Source organism: Sceloporus occidentalis, unplaced genomic scaffold (assembly GCF_023333645.1).
Source record: "Sceloporus occidentalis isolate IW3139 unplaced genomic scaffold, rSceOcc1.0.p SCAF_10, whole genome shotgun sequence".
Lineage (NCBI taxonomy): Eukaryota > Metazoa > Chordata > Lepidosauria > Squamata > Phrynosomatidae > Sceloporus > Sceloporus occidentalis.
Window position 1 is genome coordinate 7,232,720 of NW_028316990.1, and position 18,888 is coordinate 7,251,607.

The 18,888-nt window shown below is 47.1% G+C and overlaps 1 protein-coding gene across 3 annotated transcripts in view; it reads right to left on the bottom strand.

The window, feature by feature from the left end:
- Positions 1 to 18,888, bottom strand: part of LOC149305785 (genetic suppressor element 1-like) — a 359,677-nt gene that overhangs the window by 45,796 nt on the left and 294,993 nt on the right. The gene's annotated exons all lie outside the window — the stretch shown is intronic.

Below are 18,888 nucleotides of genomic sequence, written 5' to 3' on the forward strand. Positions count from 1 at the left end.
CCTGGCAGAGAAAGCCTGTCTTTGGGCGGCGAGTTGGGCTTCGGCACAAACACAAAGCACTCCCCCTTCCCACCCTTTCCAGTCAGATTAGAGACAGAACCCATGAAGAAAAAGCAATCTAAGTGGAAGCTTTCAAAAAGAGCTGCTTGCAGGATCTCAGCCCGAGGCAAGAAAGAGAGCGTCTTTCTGCCTTCCGGTGGGAGTCACAAGTTGCCAGGAACAATCTGCTTTGCACACACAGCCCTGAACCTTTTCAAAAGACTCATCTCCAAAGAAACAGGAAAGGAGGGAAGGAGGAGCGAACACACACACACAATCGCACGCATACACGCCCTCCAAACAATAAATCATACGCCACCACAATGTAGGCATCTACAAGCATCAGCCACCTCTACAAGCATCAGCCACCAAAGTGCTGACACAGTCTGAGCCTGGGGGTAACATGTGGTTTTTCCATCTGTTTGCAGAATGCAGAAGAAGAAAACTTGAACCGTACAGAGGCTGGCTTCAGGGTTTAACTCCTCCAGAGCACAAGGGGTTTGGGGCACACGTCTGTCATCTCAGATAGCTTCACCATTTACCCCATTGAGAAACACGCCCAGACGCAAGGCCACCTACTGAGTTCACACCAAACCAGTTATGTGGGAAGCAGAACCCTGAAGCAGCAGGTGCCTCATGCTACGGGTTCCTTCATACAGTCTGTTAAGGCTGCTTGCTCCAAAATCCTGGCCTGTTGCCATGGCTGTGCCATTGACAGACCCCAGTCATGTCATGATTTTAAATATAGGATCCTCCCATCCTTCCTGGAGTGCATCTAAATAATGCAACATCAAAATACACAAAACAGTGATACCTTTACTGGGCCAACCAAAATGCAAATGATACATGTTGCAACAGAGCTCTCAATGTTTTCGGTGGGTTTTTCAGGCTATGTGGCATGTTCTAGAAGAGTACCCTGGATTGGGAGGAGTGATTTCCATGTTAATCTGTGTATTGTTCTGTTGTTGAATGGCAAGGCCTCAGGGTGGGAAGATATGCAAAGAGGATTACTGTCAGGAATAAACTCTTCTACAACATGGCCACATAACCCAAAAAACCCACAAAAAACTATGGATGCTGGGCATGAAAACCTTTGACTTCGCATAGCTCTCAGCCTTTGGCTTTCCAAGTGCTTTGGACTCCAAAGCTCAGGTTCCTTCATCACTGGCCAGGCTGGCTGGTGCTCCTGGGAGATGGTGTCCAATTTGGCAGGACTTGCCATGAGCTCTTCTTCATCTTCTCTCAACCCATGGCCAGGACATCTCTGAGCAGGCTCACCTTCTACTCCCAGATTTCAATGTCTCTCTCAGTGTGTACATGCCTTCAAGTCCCCTTGTCAACTTATAGCGAGCCCATGAATTTCACAGGGTTTTCTTAAGCAAGGGTTACGCAGAGATGGTTTTGCTAGTTCTTCCTCTACATGGTATTCCTTGCTGGTTTCCCATCCTAGTCCTGACCAGGGTTGACTCTGCTGGGCTATCTTTATTGGCCAACCAAAACATACAAAATGCATGATGTACATTTGGTTGTCCAATAAAGCTATAGCTGTTTCGTGGATTTTGGATGCTATTGTACTTTGGTGTATGATCAACATGGCTAGCCATGGATGGACTGACCCTGCTGGGCTTACAAAATCAAAGAGGATCTGGTGCCTTTAGGGAAATCTGCACTATGGTGTCAATACCTATATTGTGTTAATATGTGCCTTCAAGTCACTTGTTGACGTATGATGGCTCCATTAATTCCATAGGGGTTTCTTAGGCTAGGAATCCTGGTCTTGACAGTTCCTTCCTGTGAAATGTAGCCAACAGCATCCGGTACTTGTTGGCAGTCTCCCATCCAATTTCAATGCCAAATCTATTCAAGTATGGTGCTCCCTAGAGGTCCTCTCCTTCTGTATCCCCACAGACAGATTTTTGAGAAACCTAGGAGGTGCATGCTTGGGATCTCCTAGACAGTGTCTTTTCCATGATTGTACACCCTTCCCTTTCACCTTCCGCCTTGGCACTATTCTGCAAGCAGTCTTTTTATGTGCCCTCCATCCTGCTCCCCCTCCCGATGTCAGAGCTGCCAGGCTCTTTGAAAGTGGCATTGCTGATGCTGGGTCATTTAAAATAGAATTTCAAATGAGAAGCTTCATTAGCTCTTCTAAAATTAGCATTGCTTGTGTTGCAGGGCGAGGGAAAGGTGTTTGTGTGGGGGGTCCCTTGGGAAGGACATGAAACAGAAGGGCGAACAGAGTAGGGAGATGGCATGCTTGGGGAGTCTCATTACTACTGAAATCACACAGGGCCTTGGGTCCTGAAGGAAAAGAGGCAAAAGAATTGTCTTTCTCCAGGAAGGTGCCACCCAGATGTTGTGGACTACAATGTGCAGAGGCCCTGATAAATATGATGGGTGGGTTTTTTGCTGAGAGTTGTAATCCAACACTTTTGGGCAGCATCTGCTAGAGAAAGGCATTGGAACAACAACGTGGATTCAGTTCTCACTGTGAATTAGCACCCATGTGCCACACAGATGCACCAGACAAATGGGTCACCTTAGGGTGAACTTCCTTCTTGATGTTTGTATGATAAAATGGCCTTGGTGCCACCCTCACCCGCAAGCAAAGCTGCAAAACTGCCACATCCTGAAAGGCACTGTCTTTCTTCTAGTGAATACATGCTAGATGTTACCTGTGAAAAGCTCTACCTGTGAACAGATCAGCAAGCGGTGCATACATAGGAGGAAACTCTAGCTGTACAGCATAGGGACATCCCTTCAGTCTATTGTTTCCCCAGGATACAGCAAAACAAAAGACAAAAATGCAGGTTACAAGAACCATATAGGTCCGCTGTTGCTGGTTTGTGCTGGTTATGACCTATAAAGCCCTGTAATACTCAGGTCCAGACTGTATCTCCTCACATAAGCCTGCCTGCCTGGGTCCTAAGACCCTCAGGAGAGGGCCTTCTCTTAGTCCCACTACCATCATAGATGTGGCTGGTTGGGATGCAAGACAGGGGCTTTTGGGTGGCTGCCCCTAGAATCCCATGATAGGCACTGGACCAACTCCAAAGAGTGGCAGGAATGGGCATTTGCCTAGAGTTCAAGACCAGTAGGAGGTCACTGCCCTAATAGGGCTACCCAGCCGCAAAAATATTCCAAAAAACCAAAACCTTATTGATATTAAGAGGGCCCACTGAGGGTACTATGCTCAAGCCTAAAACCTAAATATAGTGGAGGAACATTAGGACCATTTGGTGCCATCAACCGAGGGTCTTTTAAGTCATTCATTATACAAAGCCAGCAGATCCTTACAAAAAGATAAGCCACTTCTAGGACCCACCAGTCGCTTCCAACTACTCATGGCTTTGGGCAGGCTATGACTGCAACGCACATGCCCAATAACATTGGCTTTAGCCACAGAATTTCAAAACCCAAGAATCGCCGTTTTCATGTTTCTGGTTTTTCAAATCAAGTCTCTAGGCCTTAAGACTGTTGAGATTGGTTTGGGAGCGCATGGCTGGGGAAAGTTCCAAAAGCCAGAAAAGATGCCTGAGCAGGATTTCCTTTGTAAAGTCGAAGGCTTTCATGGCCGGTATCCATAGTTTTTAGTGGGGTTTTCAGGTGATGTGGCCATGTTCTAAAAGAGTTTATTCCTGATTCTCTGAAGATGCCAGTCACAGATGCTGGCAAAATGTGTACATTTACAGCGCTTTATAAATAAAGGTCAATAATAATAATAATAATAATAATAAGCACAAACTCTTCTAGAACGTGGCCACACAGTCCTGAAAACCCACAAAAAACTATAGTATTTCCTTTGTCTAGGGGGTGGAGAGTGGAGGCCGGGCACAGTTTTCCTCCCAACCCAACGCCAAGGAAGAGTGGAAGAAATTGTGCCAAATAAGCAAAATCCACGCAGAAGTGCTCTCTTTGCATTAAGAGAGGCAGGTCACCTGTTCCAATTTTTCTCAGATTCTCTGCGACCACAATTCATCTGATGCCTGTGCACAACAAAGCTTTGAGCTGCACATCCGCTTCTGTCGAAACCACCGGGCTGCTCTTTGCCAGGAGGCACAGGTGACAAACGGCGGGAGCTAAAGAGGGCACTGCAATGGGAGGCTGGAAGGAGCGAGGTGATGGAAGGCCAGGGTCTGCCAGGCAGAAATAGGCGCTGTGCTCCCAGGAAGGAGATGGAAGAGAGACCACCGGCTGAGCAGGCCTGCCGATGGGAATGAAAGCGGCGGCTTTGTGGCTCAGCCGCCGATTCCACTTTGCTGCCAGCCACAACCCTCCCATCCCTCTCCCGCTGCAACCTCATCAAGCCCTGGCCTTGGCCTCGGCCCCTTCCCTTCTGCCCTCATTATACAAGCATTTATTAAGTTGGGCACTCTTGCCTATTGACTGGCTCTCGTCTGCATGATCAGCTCATGTAAATTAATTCCAATAACAGCTGGGAATGAAAGCTGCACATGGAGGAAGGGGAGGGAGAGATGGGAGCGGAAAGCTGAGTTGGTGGGGCGGGGGGAGTTGGTTGGGTGCTTTTGCCCTGTTGCTGGACAAGGAAGGCAAGGAGCCATCCAAAACCACAACTGGATGTTTCTTTCGAAAGCCCTGCCGAGTCTGTTCTAGCCATCAAGCAGGTGGGCTGAGCCATCTGGTTGGGTCAAAGGGGCGATGCCAAGGCAGGAGCCTTCCTGCACCTGCAAACATCTCCCAAATTTCCACCTTTGGTGCCAAACTGGCAGCCTTTAGATGTAAGCAAGCCTTCAGGCAAATGGAGGGCAGCCTTCCACATTCGTTCTCACACACAGGACCAGGGTGACTAGATGTTATAACCTCAAAGGAAGACGTGGCATCTCAAATATGTAGGACATTCAAGAAAAATGCAGAGATTAAAAAATAATAGCTAAAAAAACACTATGCTTCTCTGTCATGTTCAAAATGGAAGGCATTTTGGAATTCCTCCTGGAGAGAAAGCGGAAATGTAGGACATGTCCTGGGAAAGGAGGACGTCTGGTCACCCCTATGGGACCCATAGATGTTTCAGTTTGTTGCATGGCTCCTGTCAAATGAGCTTTGCCCGTTTGCTCCTGTCTCTATCTTTAAAATGGGTCCCCCATCAACACCCCTATGGATATCTTGTTTTGATGCTGAAAGCAAGCTACTTCTCTGCTGTGAAATATGGCATCCTTCCCCCTCCCCATGCCCAATAAACGGCTCAAGAAGCATTACTTATCTGCGTTCTGCCTGCCTCCTGCGGATTCCGTAATTACCGCTGCCTTTCATCTCCAGCTCTTTGCAGACACCCGGTTCTGGGCCTGCTACTTTGGTGCTCTGTAATTACCAGTTAATAGCTCCGATGAATTTTCTGTGGGTCCCTGTTCAAGCGCCAGATCCAGCCCCCCTTTCCCCCTTGACAACCCTCTTTGGGATAATTATACCTTGGAAAGCAGAGCTCAGCAGGAAAAAAACCCTCCCCAATTCAACGGCAGGCCTGAATCCCCTAATCACCCCTTCTCGGTAATTTTTCATTACTGGAGAAAGAAATGTTTGTGAACAAATACGGGACACCCCTGAGTGACGGGCACCGGGGGTCTCTCATATCCTTGCAAAGACACAGGTCTGCCATTTCCTCTGGGAAGACGCCTTTCTCTCCAGGGATGGGGAGCAGTTGTGGCAATCCCTTAGCTGCCCTCTTTGCATGCTCATGCATGTGCAGAGAGGCATACTGGCTCATGCAGAGAAGAACACATGATGCTCAGATTAACAGCATAGCCTGAGACCTCTCACAATATGCCCATTATCTTCCCTGCTTCTAACATTTCACCTAACCAGGATGCCCCCAAAAGAGCAGGGATGCCAAGGGACTGCGCCACAAGCTGGAGGCAGAACATGTCCCAAGAGTGGAACCCACAACATCTTTTCAGGGTCCATTTCCACTGCAAACCTTAAAGCCAACCTGAAGGGGGGATCAGAACACAGCATCCATTGGAGAGTTTCAATAAGATCAGAGAGAATCTTTTGCAAAATGCCCTCAACCATCAACAAAGCTACACTTCACAGAATCAACTGGTCAACCACCACCACAAAAGTCACACGGGTTTACAAACTGTTTTAAAATGTTTGGTGTAGACATGCCCATAAGAGTGGCATTGTCCCCTCCTTCAGTCCACCATGGCATACTCTAGATTCCCTCCTGGGGAGTACAATGTTATCCACTTGGGTTTGGTTCCAGGACTCCTCTGGATAACAAAATCTGTGGATGCTGTGAAATACCGTAATATACAATGGCATAGTAAAATGGTGCCCCTAACATAAAATGGCAAAATTAAGGTTTGTAATTTGGAATTTTTTGGGATGGGGAATATTTTTAAGCTATGGCTGCAGAGTCTGTGGATATGGAAGGCCACTAAGGACAAAATGCATCCCACAAGGTAATGCTCACACTCTGTTTAATTCTCCAGAAAGGTTTATTTTGGACCCATTGGCAGGATGTTAAGACTTCTGACTCCTCTTGGGAATCCTCAGGCTCGGTTTGGCAACATCAGGGTTTCATTACTTTGGAATCCTTTACTATCAAGCCTGGAACAGACTGGCAGTCTGTGCAATCCCCACCTCCTCTTCCAAGTCATGCAAGGTCTCTGGAACAGTTCCCTTGTGCTCAGAACATGGAGTCCTTTGCCTTGGGCAAGAGTGTTCATCCGCTCAAAGCAGGTTTAAGAGGTAACTACCAGCACCGCATTGAGCCGCGTTTATGCTGCGTTCCTCCAAATCTCATTGTAATGATGCCGGAAGCCAGTTTCGATGCTTCACTCCCCACCAAGGTACAGTTCATCCTTTTGGCCAAGGTATTGCAAAATCACCCCTCAGGAAAAAGAGGGGTTTCATCGCCTGCCTGCTGAAATCCCCTGTGTTTCTTGCTGCCTCATTCCAGGCTCTCTAAGTGAAGTAAGGGAACAAGTCACTCACTCAAGCCAACTAGGAGGAGTTGAAGCTTTTCCTTTCCTGACAATCAAACCGGATCTTTCCTCCCCCTCCGGAGATATCACAAGGACCCAGAACAAGCCCTTCCATCAGATAAGCCTTATCTCTCTCTCCCTCTCTCTTTCTCCCTTAGAAGTCCCCTAGGTGCAGAAACTGTTCTGGCACTTCTGAGCGCTGCTGTGATGTGCAAAAGAGAACAAGTTGAAAGAAAGTCATGGATGGGAGGAAACTCAGGCAGCGGGGAAGCCATAAGCAAGGAATTGAGCAGACGAACCTGCATTAAATGCTGAAACACGTACCAGACACAAGCTTTGGGGTACAACAGGCAATGTAAACTTTGGCAGCTCCTACAGTTGCCAAACATATTAACTCACCTGCTAAAACTCAAGGCTCAAAATGAAAGGCATTTTTTGGCCAAAAGTACAGATATCTGGCAACCCTTCCACCCAGCACAAACAGTAGGCACATACATTGTGCTCAGCATCTATGTCAGACCTGTTTCCCCATGTCCATGTCCATTTTCTTCTACCCTGGTTCCTAACACCCTTTATATAACTGTTCCAGTATTCAGATTCTTACCCAGTGCCATATATTGTTGCTGTGTTCCTCCATGTCATTTCTAACTTATGGCGACCCTATCGCAGGGTTTTATTGGCACGATTTGTTCAGAAGGGGATTGTCTTTCCCTTCCTCTGAGGCTGAGAGAATGTGACTTGCCCAAAGTCATCCAGTGAGTTTCTATGGTCATGTGGGAATTCAAACTCTGCTCTTCAGAGTCGTAGTCCAACTTTGAAACCACTACACCACACTGGTGCATGCAATGCCATGTGCATGCCAATAAATCTTGAAAAACCTTATGTTCAAGCAACAATCACAGAATGCTCCCTGGTTTGTGATCCAATGTGACTCTCTGCTGTATTTGAGAGGTTTGGGGATTTTTAAAAGAGTTTCTTGTAGCTGTTTCCCCCCACCCCAAGTCTGCCACAGCCTCATCACCAATGGCCTTAGATGTTTGCCATGTAGAGCAACCAAAAGGAATGAAAATCCCCAAAGTTTCTAAATAGTCTTATGACCTGTTTGTACTGTACATCTTCCCTGGCAGGCAAATGCTCTACTTTGGAGCAAAGCTGAGCAGACCATGTACAAAATGGGGCTGGTGGCAACCCATGCATGTCCAGAGTCTTATAGGCCAGTCCCTGGTGTGGCAGACCATGGGCCCTTTTACGCGACACAATTATAGCACTATGCTTCCACTTTAAATGCCACAGCTGAATCCTATGGAATCCTGGGACTTGTAGTGGGAAGAGGTGCTAAAGCTCTCCAGCTGACAATTCTAAATGCCTCTCCTTTAACTGCAAACCCCAGGAGTCCATCAGAGGGAACCCTGACAATTAAAGCTGGCCCTCCATATCCAAGGATTCAAACATCCACAGTTTGAAAATAGTCGTGTGTATATGTGTGTGTGTGTATATACACACACACAGACGACTATTTTCAAACTGTGGATGTTTGAATCCATGGATATATATTCCAAAAGGCAAAACTTGATTTTGCCGTTTTATGTAAGGGACACCATTTTACTAAGCCACTGTATTTAATGGGACTTGAACAGCCACAGATTTTTGTATCCACTGGAGGTCCTGAAACTAAACCCCAGTGGATTCCTCAGTGGAAACCCCAAGGGCCCATTGTAAAGTGGGACCACAGCACCGTATTTGTGTAGCGTGGACAAGCTTTAAGTCTGGGAGGAAAAACCTCAGCAGTTTAGCCTCAAAGGAATGTTGCCCTTTGTTCTCTGGTCAGAATCATACAAGCCACTGTATTCCCTATTGCCATGGATGGATGCGAGAGCTGGACAGTCAAGAAAGAAGATAGGAGGAAAATCAACTCCTTGGAGATGTGGGGCTGGAGAAGAGTGCTGAGGATCCCATGGACAGCCAAAAGGACAAAGAAATGGGTCCTAGAGCAGATCAAGCCATAAATATCCCTAGAAGCCAAGATGACAAGACTTAGACTGGCATAACTTTGGACACATCCTGAGAAGGAATGAATCATTGGAAAAGGCAATAATGTTAGGAAAGGTAGAGAGAAGCAGAAAGAGAGGAAGGCCATATGCTAGATGGATGGACTTTATGAAAGAGACCACGAATATGAGTTTGCATGAGCTGGGCAGAGCAGTGGAGGACAGGGGCCCTGGAGATGTCTCATCCATAGGGCTGCCATGGGTCAACATCGACACGAAGTCAGTTAACAACAACAACAAACACAGAACCCATAATAAAGATTTCAGTGCAATTTATGGATCTGCCTGCTTTCATTACTGGAACCTGAGTCTATTTAGAAGGCATTGCCTTACCTAGTTTTGCTCACTCTTGCTTTCTGGAAGCAGTAGAGGAACTGTTCCCTGTTGGGCATCCTTCTCAGGTCAGTCAGCTTTGTTCCTCCCTTATGAAAACACGTCAACCCAGCACTCTCTCTTCTTTCTGGTGCTGGTCTTTTCCATCCCCCCAAAAACCCAGAAGCTTTCCCTTGCAACGTTATCTCAGACAGGAATAGCACTTAACTGCTTCAGGGCTCCAGGGCTGGCTTGCTCTCCCTTCCTCCCTCTCCTGATCCGGCATGCACCCGCTCTCAGCCCCGCTTTGCCTCCCGAGGAACAGAATCCAATTAATCTGCCAGAGAGGCACCCACCTCCAAAAAGGCAGTGCGCTGAGAGTGCTTTGCAGGCTAATCGAATCATGCCCATTCAATTAAGCCACCCAGGAAGAATGCATGGAGATCAGCGCAGACTGGCAAACTGGGAATCAAGCAAGGCCTTTTTAAGAGAAGGAGAGAGAGAGCGATAGAAGGTTTTTTTAATGGAGAAATGCAGTCTGAGAGCTCAAAACCCAGGCAATGGATAATTCATTTTAAAAGAGATGATGAGTCTATTTGGAAGCCACGTTCCCCCACTTCTACCCCGTCATCCTGGACAAAGGGGAGGGAGCCATGGCTATTTCATGGGGAGACCAAAGTGCTCTGCACATCCTCAGAGGCACTGCCTTCCTTGTAAGGCTTCACGCAGCTGATCCAGATTCCAGGCTGCACTATGGGCTACATTTGCATGAAGGGTTTACAGCTGGTTTCTCACTGGAAGTGTTTCTAATGCTGTAGTAGAAGAATTGGTTGTGAAACTTTTGTAAAGGTTTTTAATGTGTTGTTATGGAAGCCGCCTTGGGTCCTAGTCTGGGAGAAAGGCGACATATAAATAAAGTAGTTCAGAGTTCAAAGTTCTTCATAAATATTAAACTGGTGTAAGTGAATAATATAATATAATATAATATAATATAATATAATATAATATAATATAATATATGCTTGTACAGGAAAGAGTCACTTCCTCCTTTGGACACAGACTGTGAGAGATACAGAACACATCTTTTTAAATGGATGTTACCAAGGAAGGGAGGAAGCTTCTGAGTAACGCAGAGCTCTTCATCAATCACAACCTTCAGCAAATTCAAGCCAAGGGTCTGAAACTACCCAGTCTCCAAAAACCAGCAGGTTAAAGCAGAGTCTTTTCCAACTTATGGCGACCTAAAGGGTTTTTTTGGGGGGGTTTTTTGGTAAGATTACTTCAGATGAAATTTCCCATTGCTTTCCTCTGAAGCTGAGAGAGTGCGGCTTGCTATGGCCAAGAAGGAATCTGAACCCTAGTTTCCAGAGTGCTAGGGTGCATGTAAACTGTATAGATAATACAACCACTTTAACTGCCACGGCTCCATCCTACAGGATCCTGGGATTTGTAGTTTTGTGCAGCACCAGCCCTCTTTGGCAGAGAAGGCTAAAGACCTTGCGAAGTTCCAAATCCCAGGATTCCATAGGATGGAGCTACAGTACTTAAAGCGGTGTCAAACTGTTTTATTTCTGCATGGTCGATGAATCCCTAGTCCAGTGCTCAAACCACTACAACACACAGGCTCTTTTAAGCAACTAAGTCACAGCCTTACGTATTTTTAAAAATGCTCTCAATATTACCAAGACTACCAAGCTGGTCATGTCTTTATTTTCTGCCCTGTCCTCCTGGAGATCTAGACATCCCCGCTTAGTGTCTGGTTACAATCCAGAAGGAAGTCTTTGACCTGGACTGGCCCCAGACATCTGCAAAGGGCATAAGGAACAACAGGCAAGACTTCTCTTGAGAATCCTGGAGTGCCTGCAGGTCAAAAGGCAGCCACAGATGGCTACTCCAAAGGCAGCCTTGCCAGACAACAAGGAGAGCAGCCATGGCAGACTCTGCCTGGCTGGCTCTTTCACTCCAGAGAGACCTGTGCAACTTGCCTCTTTCTTAAGCGAAGCTTTCCCCCATGGATTTTGTGCACTGGATACCCTTCTGAAGTTCTTCTAATTTCCCGGTTGGACCCCTTTTGCTCTAACCCAACATCAACCACCCAAGCCTAAACACAGAGCAAGATCCGGAAATCTTCACAGCATCCATGTGCCGTCCTCTGCAGTGCGCAAAAGAGCTCTTTGTTCCAGCCCTGTCATTAGCAGAACATTTGGGGACTTTTTGGAGCACCGTTTCCTTAAATCAGACCAAAGCAGCTGGTTCTCCCAAAACCACCCTTTTCCCAAGTCAAGTTGGGACAGAAAGGTGGTCACCTGCAAGAAAACTAAGAGGAATCAGGGAGTAAGCTGAGGCTGATGGGATACAGTCTTGACTGGCATGGAAAGCAAGGTTACATTTGCTGCAAGGGTTCCTATCACCCTCCAAGAACTCCCCCCGCATCCTCTTCCCAGATTTCCATGTGCTGGTAACCCAAAACTCACCACTCACAACCAACCATTTGCAGACATCCAGAAATGATTCAACTCTGCTGAGCCCATGTTGTTTCTGTGTGTCTTCAAGTTGTTTCTGACTTATGGCGACCCTAAGGGTACAATTATCATGGGGCTTTCCTGGCAAGATTTCTTCAGAGGAGGTTGGCCACCACCTTCTCCTGTGGCTGAGAGCAAGTGACTTGCCCAAGGTGCATTTATATGTTATATTATTATTATTAGTAGTAGTAGTGGTAGTCATAGTAGTAGTACTTCTTTTCCATAGCCTCATGAGCCTTTGTTAGCTGGGAGGCAATACAAATGTTTTTGTATATTGTATTAATATTAGTAGTAGTAGTAATAGTAGTAGTAGTAGTACAGTAGCCCCTCCTAATTTGCAGGGGATCCGTTCTGAACTCCATTGCAAAAATGGCATCTCGCACACATTCGAGTCCCATAGAAAATAATGTGGTGCACACTCATGGTGCGCATGCAAGGTCATGCATGGGGCCATGCCACCATTTTATTAATGGCCACTTGTCCATCCCACAAAGAGCAAGACTGTGGATTCCAAGTCCACAAAAATGGAGGGACAACTGTAGTAGTATTTCTTCTGCATAGCCCCAGGAGCCTTTGTTAGTTGGGAGGCAATATACAAATATTTTAAATAAACTGAATATGTAACCTCAGCCGTCCAAAAGCCCCGTCTATCCTTCTCTGCCCCACAAGTAGCAATGGCAGAAGAAGAGGATGGGATTTTCTGGCTCGCATGAAATCCAGTGGCCCAGCCTGCCTTTTGGAAGCAGCCCTTCTTTCCTCCTCCTCTCCAATAAGTCTGTTTCATTTTAATTCCCTCTCCTGTTCTTTGTTTTGGCCCAACAGATGCAGCCTCTTCATTCAACTGCCCACAACCGACATGCAAACAGATGCACTTCCAGGAAAACCACAACCCGCCCTCAACCTTTGTATTGTGACAGGCGCAGCAAAACACATGAAAAAACACACAAACACACACTCTCTCTCGCACGGCGCGCCTTTCCATACAAGGCAAGGCTCTTTGTTCTGGCAGGCCTTCTCAGCAGTGCCCAGAGCACCGACTTTCCCCTCTTATTGAACTAGATATTTTTCCAGAGCTCACCGAGACTGACCCAAATTGACCCGGCACGACTCCTGAACCAAATACTTACAACTTGCCTTTGCCCCTTTCCCCTCCAAGACAACTCAGTGGCGAAACCCCCAAGACTCCGGGAGTCTTGGGCAGTTTTTCTGCCAAACAGAACTAAAAAAAGGACAAAACAGTCTTTTGAAATGCAAAGGAAGGAACGACAAAAATGCCTAATGCTACTCGCAAGCAGCAATTGAGAACCAGCATGGTGCAGTGGTCTGAATATGACTCTATAGAGACCTGGGTTCAGTTCCCAGCTCAACCATGGAAACCCAATGGACAACCACAGGCAAGTCACACACTCTCAGCCTCAGAGGAAGGCAAAGGCAAACCCGCTCTGAACAAACCTGGCCAAGAAAACTCTGTGATACCTTTGCCTTAGAAATGGCTTGAAGGCACACAACAACAACAAATGCACCTGAGGAAATAGGCTCAGGTCTAGGAAAGCTCATGCTGCCAACTTCTTTCTTTCAGTTGGTCTCAAAGGTACTACAAGATCTCTCTACGACAATGACAGTTACTTTGTAATATGTGGGAACTTACTAACTAGCAACTAACTACTTTGGGAATCTTGGTAATATAACTATTTTATACACACACACACACACACACTAGTGCTGGAAAGAGGTTTCAAGGTGTGATTCGAATTCAACCATAGAGACAGGATGGATTCCCAAGTTCTCAAAGTAGTTAATTACTAGTTATAGAATATAAATAATAATTAACTACTTTGAAAACTTGGGTACCCATCCTGCCTCTAAGGCTGGATTCAAATCAGACTTTAAAACATGAAGTCGAAGGCTTTCATGGCCGGCATCCATAGATTTCTGTCGGTTTTTCGAGTTTATTCCTGACGTTTCACCAGCATTTGTGGCTGGCACCTTCAGAGAAATGAGTGGCTGGCATCTCTGCAGATGCCAGCCACAGATGCTGGTAAAACATCAGGAATAAACTCTTCTAGAACATGGCCACATAGCCCAAAAAACCCACAAAAAACAATTGACCTTAAAACTTCTTTCCAGCACCAGGTAAAGTTCGGCCATGGAAAGTATCACTTGAGAACGCGCAGAGTTCCCTCCTTGCTAGACTTCCAGGCAAAGAATAAACCACCCAACAGCTTTCTTTAAAAGCTCTCATGCTCTGTGTGTGGGGGGTTGGCATTCATGCTCTGCATGTGCATTAGGAGGATTTGCTGGTTTTGCAAAATGAAGATGACTTTAGGTTTCAGGAATGGAGGGGCAACAGGGAGTCAGCATTGAGCAACTCAGGAGGAGGAACTCACCTTGCAAAAGGGGAACAAGAAGCCCAAGGCATCCAAATAACCCTCTACCTTTCAGCGTTCACGGATGTACTGTTCAGGGAGAGAAGGCCAACCTAAGAGGGGGTGGGACTTCCCGTTTGCCTCCCTTGCCAAAAACCACCTGCTGATGCTGCAAGACAAACCCCAGGCGCTGGAGGTTTTCACTCCTCCCAACCACTCCCGTCCCTTTCTTGTGTCGACAGCCCTGGAAAGTGAAGAGGTGATGCTTGCTTGCAGCTATCAGACCTGTTCCTGTTGTTGTTGTTGTTGACTTTCAGGCTGCTTCTCCACCCCAGCCTTTGGATGGCTGCCCAACAGGCAGAAATCCAACAGATGAAACCTTCTATGCCTTTGGCGGCGCCTCTTGCTCCACTGCAGGCCAAGAAGGGCTGCCAGAAAGAGGTGAAAAGCAGTGTCACCTTGCTGGTTTTGCTGAATCTACACGGCAGGCCGGCACTATTAGAGACAGACTGGCGGCCTCCTTTAATGCAACACTGCACTTTGGGCCATGCTGCAAGCAGAGCCTGCCTTACACCAGCCAGATCATCCCTCTAGCAGAGTGCTGTCTGTTCTGTATCAGGTGGAGAAAGACTCAGAATCATAGAGTTGGAAGAGACCCCAAGGGCCCTCCATTCCAACCCCATTCTGCCATGTTAGAAGACACAATCCAAGCACTCCTTGTGACAGATGGCCATCCACCCTCTGTTTAAAAACCTCCAAAGGAGGAGATACTACCACACTCCAAGGCAGCGTCTTCCTGTTGAGCAGCTCTGACTGTCAAGAAGTACTTCCTAATGTTCAGGTGGAATCTCTTTTCCTGTAGTTTGCAGCCACTGCTCCGTGTCTTAGTCTCTGGAGCAGCAGAAAATAAACTTGCTCCAGCCTCAATATGACATCCTTTCCAATATTTAAACATGGCTATCATGTCACCTCTTAACCGATTCTTCTCCTGGCTAAAAATCTCCAGATATTTAAACCACTCCGCATAGAGCTTTATGGTTTCGAGGCCTTTCACCATTTGAGTTGTCCTCCTTTTTGAATTCTTGTGCCCAGAGCTTTCCTGTCACCTATCGCCCCATCCTTTTCAACCAGAGATATCCTGGAATGAAGAATGATCGATGATGCCACCCCAGGAAATAATTCTCCCTGACCCCTGCATGCCATGCCCTGAAACCACTTGGAGAGGATTTCCTTTCCATGGGTTCAAGCTCTTGCCTTTCCCACTGGTTTCTGAATCTTCCCAGCTTTGAGATTTCGGTGACCCAAAGCTTTCCCTTGTTTTACTGACTTCCAAAATATACAAACAGGGGAATAATCTTTTGGTCAGAAACACAGGGCAGCACAGTGGGAGGGGGAAACCAAGGAAGAAACTAGCAGGGGGCGTTCATGGCCATAGACAGCAATTTTTAAAGGAAAAGGCGACAGGAGGACTTTAAACAAAGGTTGGGTGGGCACCTTTCTTTGAATCCCATTGTGGGAGAAAGGCAGGATATAAATCTTGGAATAAATAAATACTAGTAATCCTTCAGGAGTGCTTAAGTTGTGCATTCATGCAAGCATAAGGGGGCTGGACTAGGTGACCTTTGTGGCCCCTTCCCATTCTTTAGACTATGATTTTATAAGCTACGAGGCTACCTCCAAGGCAGTCAGGGCAAGCTACCAGATTAGGGATGGAGGTTTCTCCGAATCCTTTCGACTTTGACAGTTCCTGGGCCCTTGTATTGACCTGCTACTCAGTAAACAGGAATAGCCAAGGACCAGCGAGAAGCACAAGAAATTGCACACACACACACACACACACACACACACAGAGCAACTCCTAATTTTAGAGCTGAATCTCCTCAGGGCCTTATGGGGCAGCTCTCCCTGAACAACTGGCATCTAGCAGCCAACTCCCTTGGTATGGCTTCTCCTGGTGCAGGTGTCTCTCTCCTAGGAATGCCCAACGGCAGGGACTCCGAGATGCCTCAAGCACATTTGTCAGCACTTCTCTGGTATCACCGCTACGGCAGGTGCCACACACGTACCCCGCCTTTGCCCTTGGCATGAAACCAAGCGCTGGGAACCTGCCATCCGGTTCCCCAACCAGGGTTTCTGGCAAGGCACAATGCCCCAGGTGGAAAAAGCAGAACCAGTCTTGTTTGCCAGTGTGGCAGCAGCAGAAGAGTTGTGTGTGTGTGTGTGTATGTGTGTGTTTGGAGGTGGGATTGAATAAACCAGACCAGGGCCCACAACAACCTGGAATGGGGTTGGGCAAAATATGTCCCATGCATGCAACCCCTGGGACCCCCCAAGTGTGCCCCTGAAGCCCCTAAACCAGGCCTGCATAACATATGGTCCGTGGGCCACTTGCAGCCCATCAAAATATTTTGGATGCCCCACAAGGACATGGCTCACCCCGCAAGGCTCCTCCACCACTCAGCCTTCTCCTGAGCAGAGGGCCAGGCAGAGGATAATAAATAATAATAAACAATAATAAATGCTTAATTAATTAATTCTTAAAATAGTTTAATCGTTAATTCACCTTGGAAAGCAAACCACTAAACACCTACCTGTGACCTGAAGAAGTTTAGCCTATTTTAATGTTGGCACCTACCTACTTGCCAAGTTGTGCAGGTCTGCCCTAGACCTAACTATTATTTTTGAGTGTGTTGATTTTTGGGTACCTTTTCAACAGAAAGCGAGCAAGGGGCTGAACTGCCCTTGCCTTTGCCTTCCTCTGAGGCTGAGAGAATGTGACTCATCCAAGGTCACCCAGTGGGTTTCCACGGCCCAGTTGGGATTCAAAACCTGGTCTCCCAGTGTCCTAGTCCAATGCTCAAACCCTTAGAATACCATATGCAACCCATAAAAAAAGTACAGCACATCAATAAAAACCCATCCCAATCAGTTTCTAAAAGCCAGACACCATAAGAATGCTTTAGCCTGATGGCAGAAGAAGAACAAGGAAGGGGTCATTGCAGCCTCCCTAGAGAATGAGCTCCACAGTAAGGGAGCAACCACCAAGAAGGTCTTGCCTCCCTTGTTTCCATCAAATGAGCCCAAAAAGTTGGTTGGACATAGAAAGGGCTTCTCCAGAAGATTTCAGAGCTCTAATGGGCTCATGAAGGGAAATATGGCTCTTCATATAATGTGACCCTGAGCTGTATAGAGCATTAGGCGATTTTGTTGTTGTTGTGTGCTATCAAGTCCTTTCCGACTTATGGCGACTCTAAGGAGAACCTATCCTGGGGTTTTCTTGGCAAGGGTTGTTCAGAAGAGGTTTGCCTTTGCCTTCCCCTGAGGCTGAGAGAGTGTGACTTGTCCAAGGTCACCCAGTGGGTTTTCATGGCCAAGCTGGGAACTGAACCCTGGTCTCCAGAGCAGTAGTCCAACTCTCAAACTACTATACTATGGTGGCTTATAGGGGATAAGCAGCACTCGTTTCATCTGTCTATAGCAGCTAACCAGATGCCTCGGTTACCTGGACACAGAATATATCAGTAACCATGTTCCCCTCCTGCTTGCTCCCTACACCTACTTAGTCGACCACTCAGGGGTAGACTGCTGCTGAATGTGGAAGCTCCATTATCTCCCACGGCTTGAAGCCCTTGCTAGAGATCTTCTCCTCCATGCATTTTCTGGCTGGGCAATTCTGGGTCCGGCAGAATTGCTTGGACCAAGCTAGCGGCCGTCCCCAATGCTTCTGCTTGCAAATCCTACTGTTTAGCAATCCCAGCTTTTGTTTTATAATCTCCTCTCACGCTTGGCTTGGCTTGGCTGGCTGGCTGGGGTCATCGGGGGCAACCACTTCTCTGCTTGGGGCACCCACTTGAATCTGAACTCTCTACATTCATCTGGAGAGAGGATGCCGCCGTGCCCCGTGTTGGCGGCCGCAGCAGAGTCAACAGCCATCTCGCCCTAATGTGACACTGACATTTTCTGCAGGGTTAAAGCCGCTTAATTCAAATCAATCCCAAAAGGCTTAAAATGGAGCGTGAACCAAGTCCAGGGTGTTGTGGAAGGGTCAGGAAAACTGCATTCCCCGCCAGAGGCCACAAGGAGGCAGCAACTGGCCAGCTGTTGCTCTGCTACTCAGATCACAGCAAGCAGCTTGACTAGAAGAAGAAGAAGAGATGCTCACTCCACCTGGCTGCAGGTAGACAGTGGGGGGGGGGGGGGGGAGAACTGGATTTCCCACATTTCTGTAATGAAAATGCCCATTTGGCACCTCCCAAGACTTCCAGAGGAAAGGGCTGTGGACATTTTGGGGAGAGACTTGTGCAGCAAGCGATGCACGTGTTTCAAAAATGTGCAAAAGTGCTTCAGCAAGATTTTTTTTTAAAAAAAATGCATATTTTTGGATAGCATGCACCCAAAAATATCCATGAGTTTCTGCATATGAGGAGGAATAAGTAAAAAGAAAAAGAAGGATGGAATGAGAATACTAGTGAAAAACAGCAACTCCACGACAGACACTGGAAGGACTGGGACGCATCAGCACCAGGGCTCTATAAAGACAGAGGGAACCAGCATTTTGATGTCAAAAAAGCAAGACATTTGTAAAAGGCTACCAGCCACACAGTGAAGCAGAGGGTGGCTCTTACACATGAGTAACAGCCTGCATCTGTTCTATGGC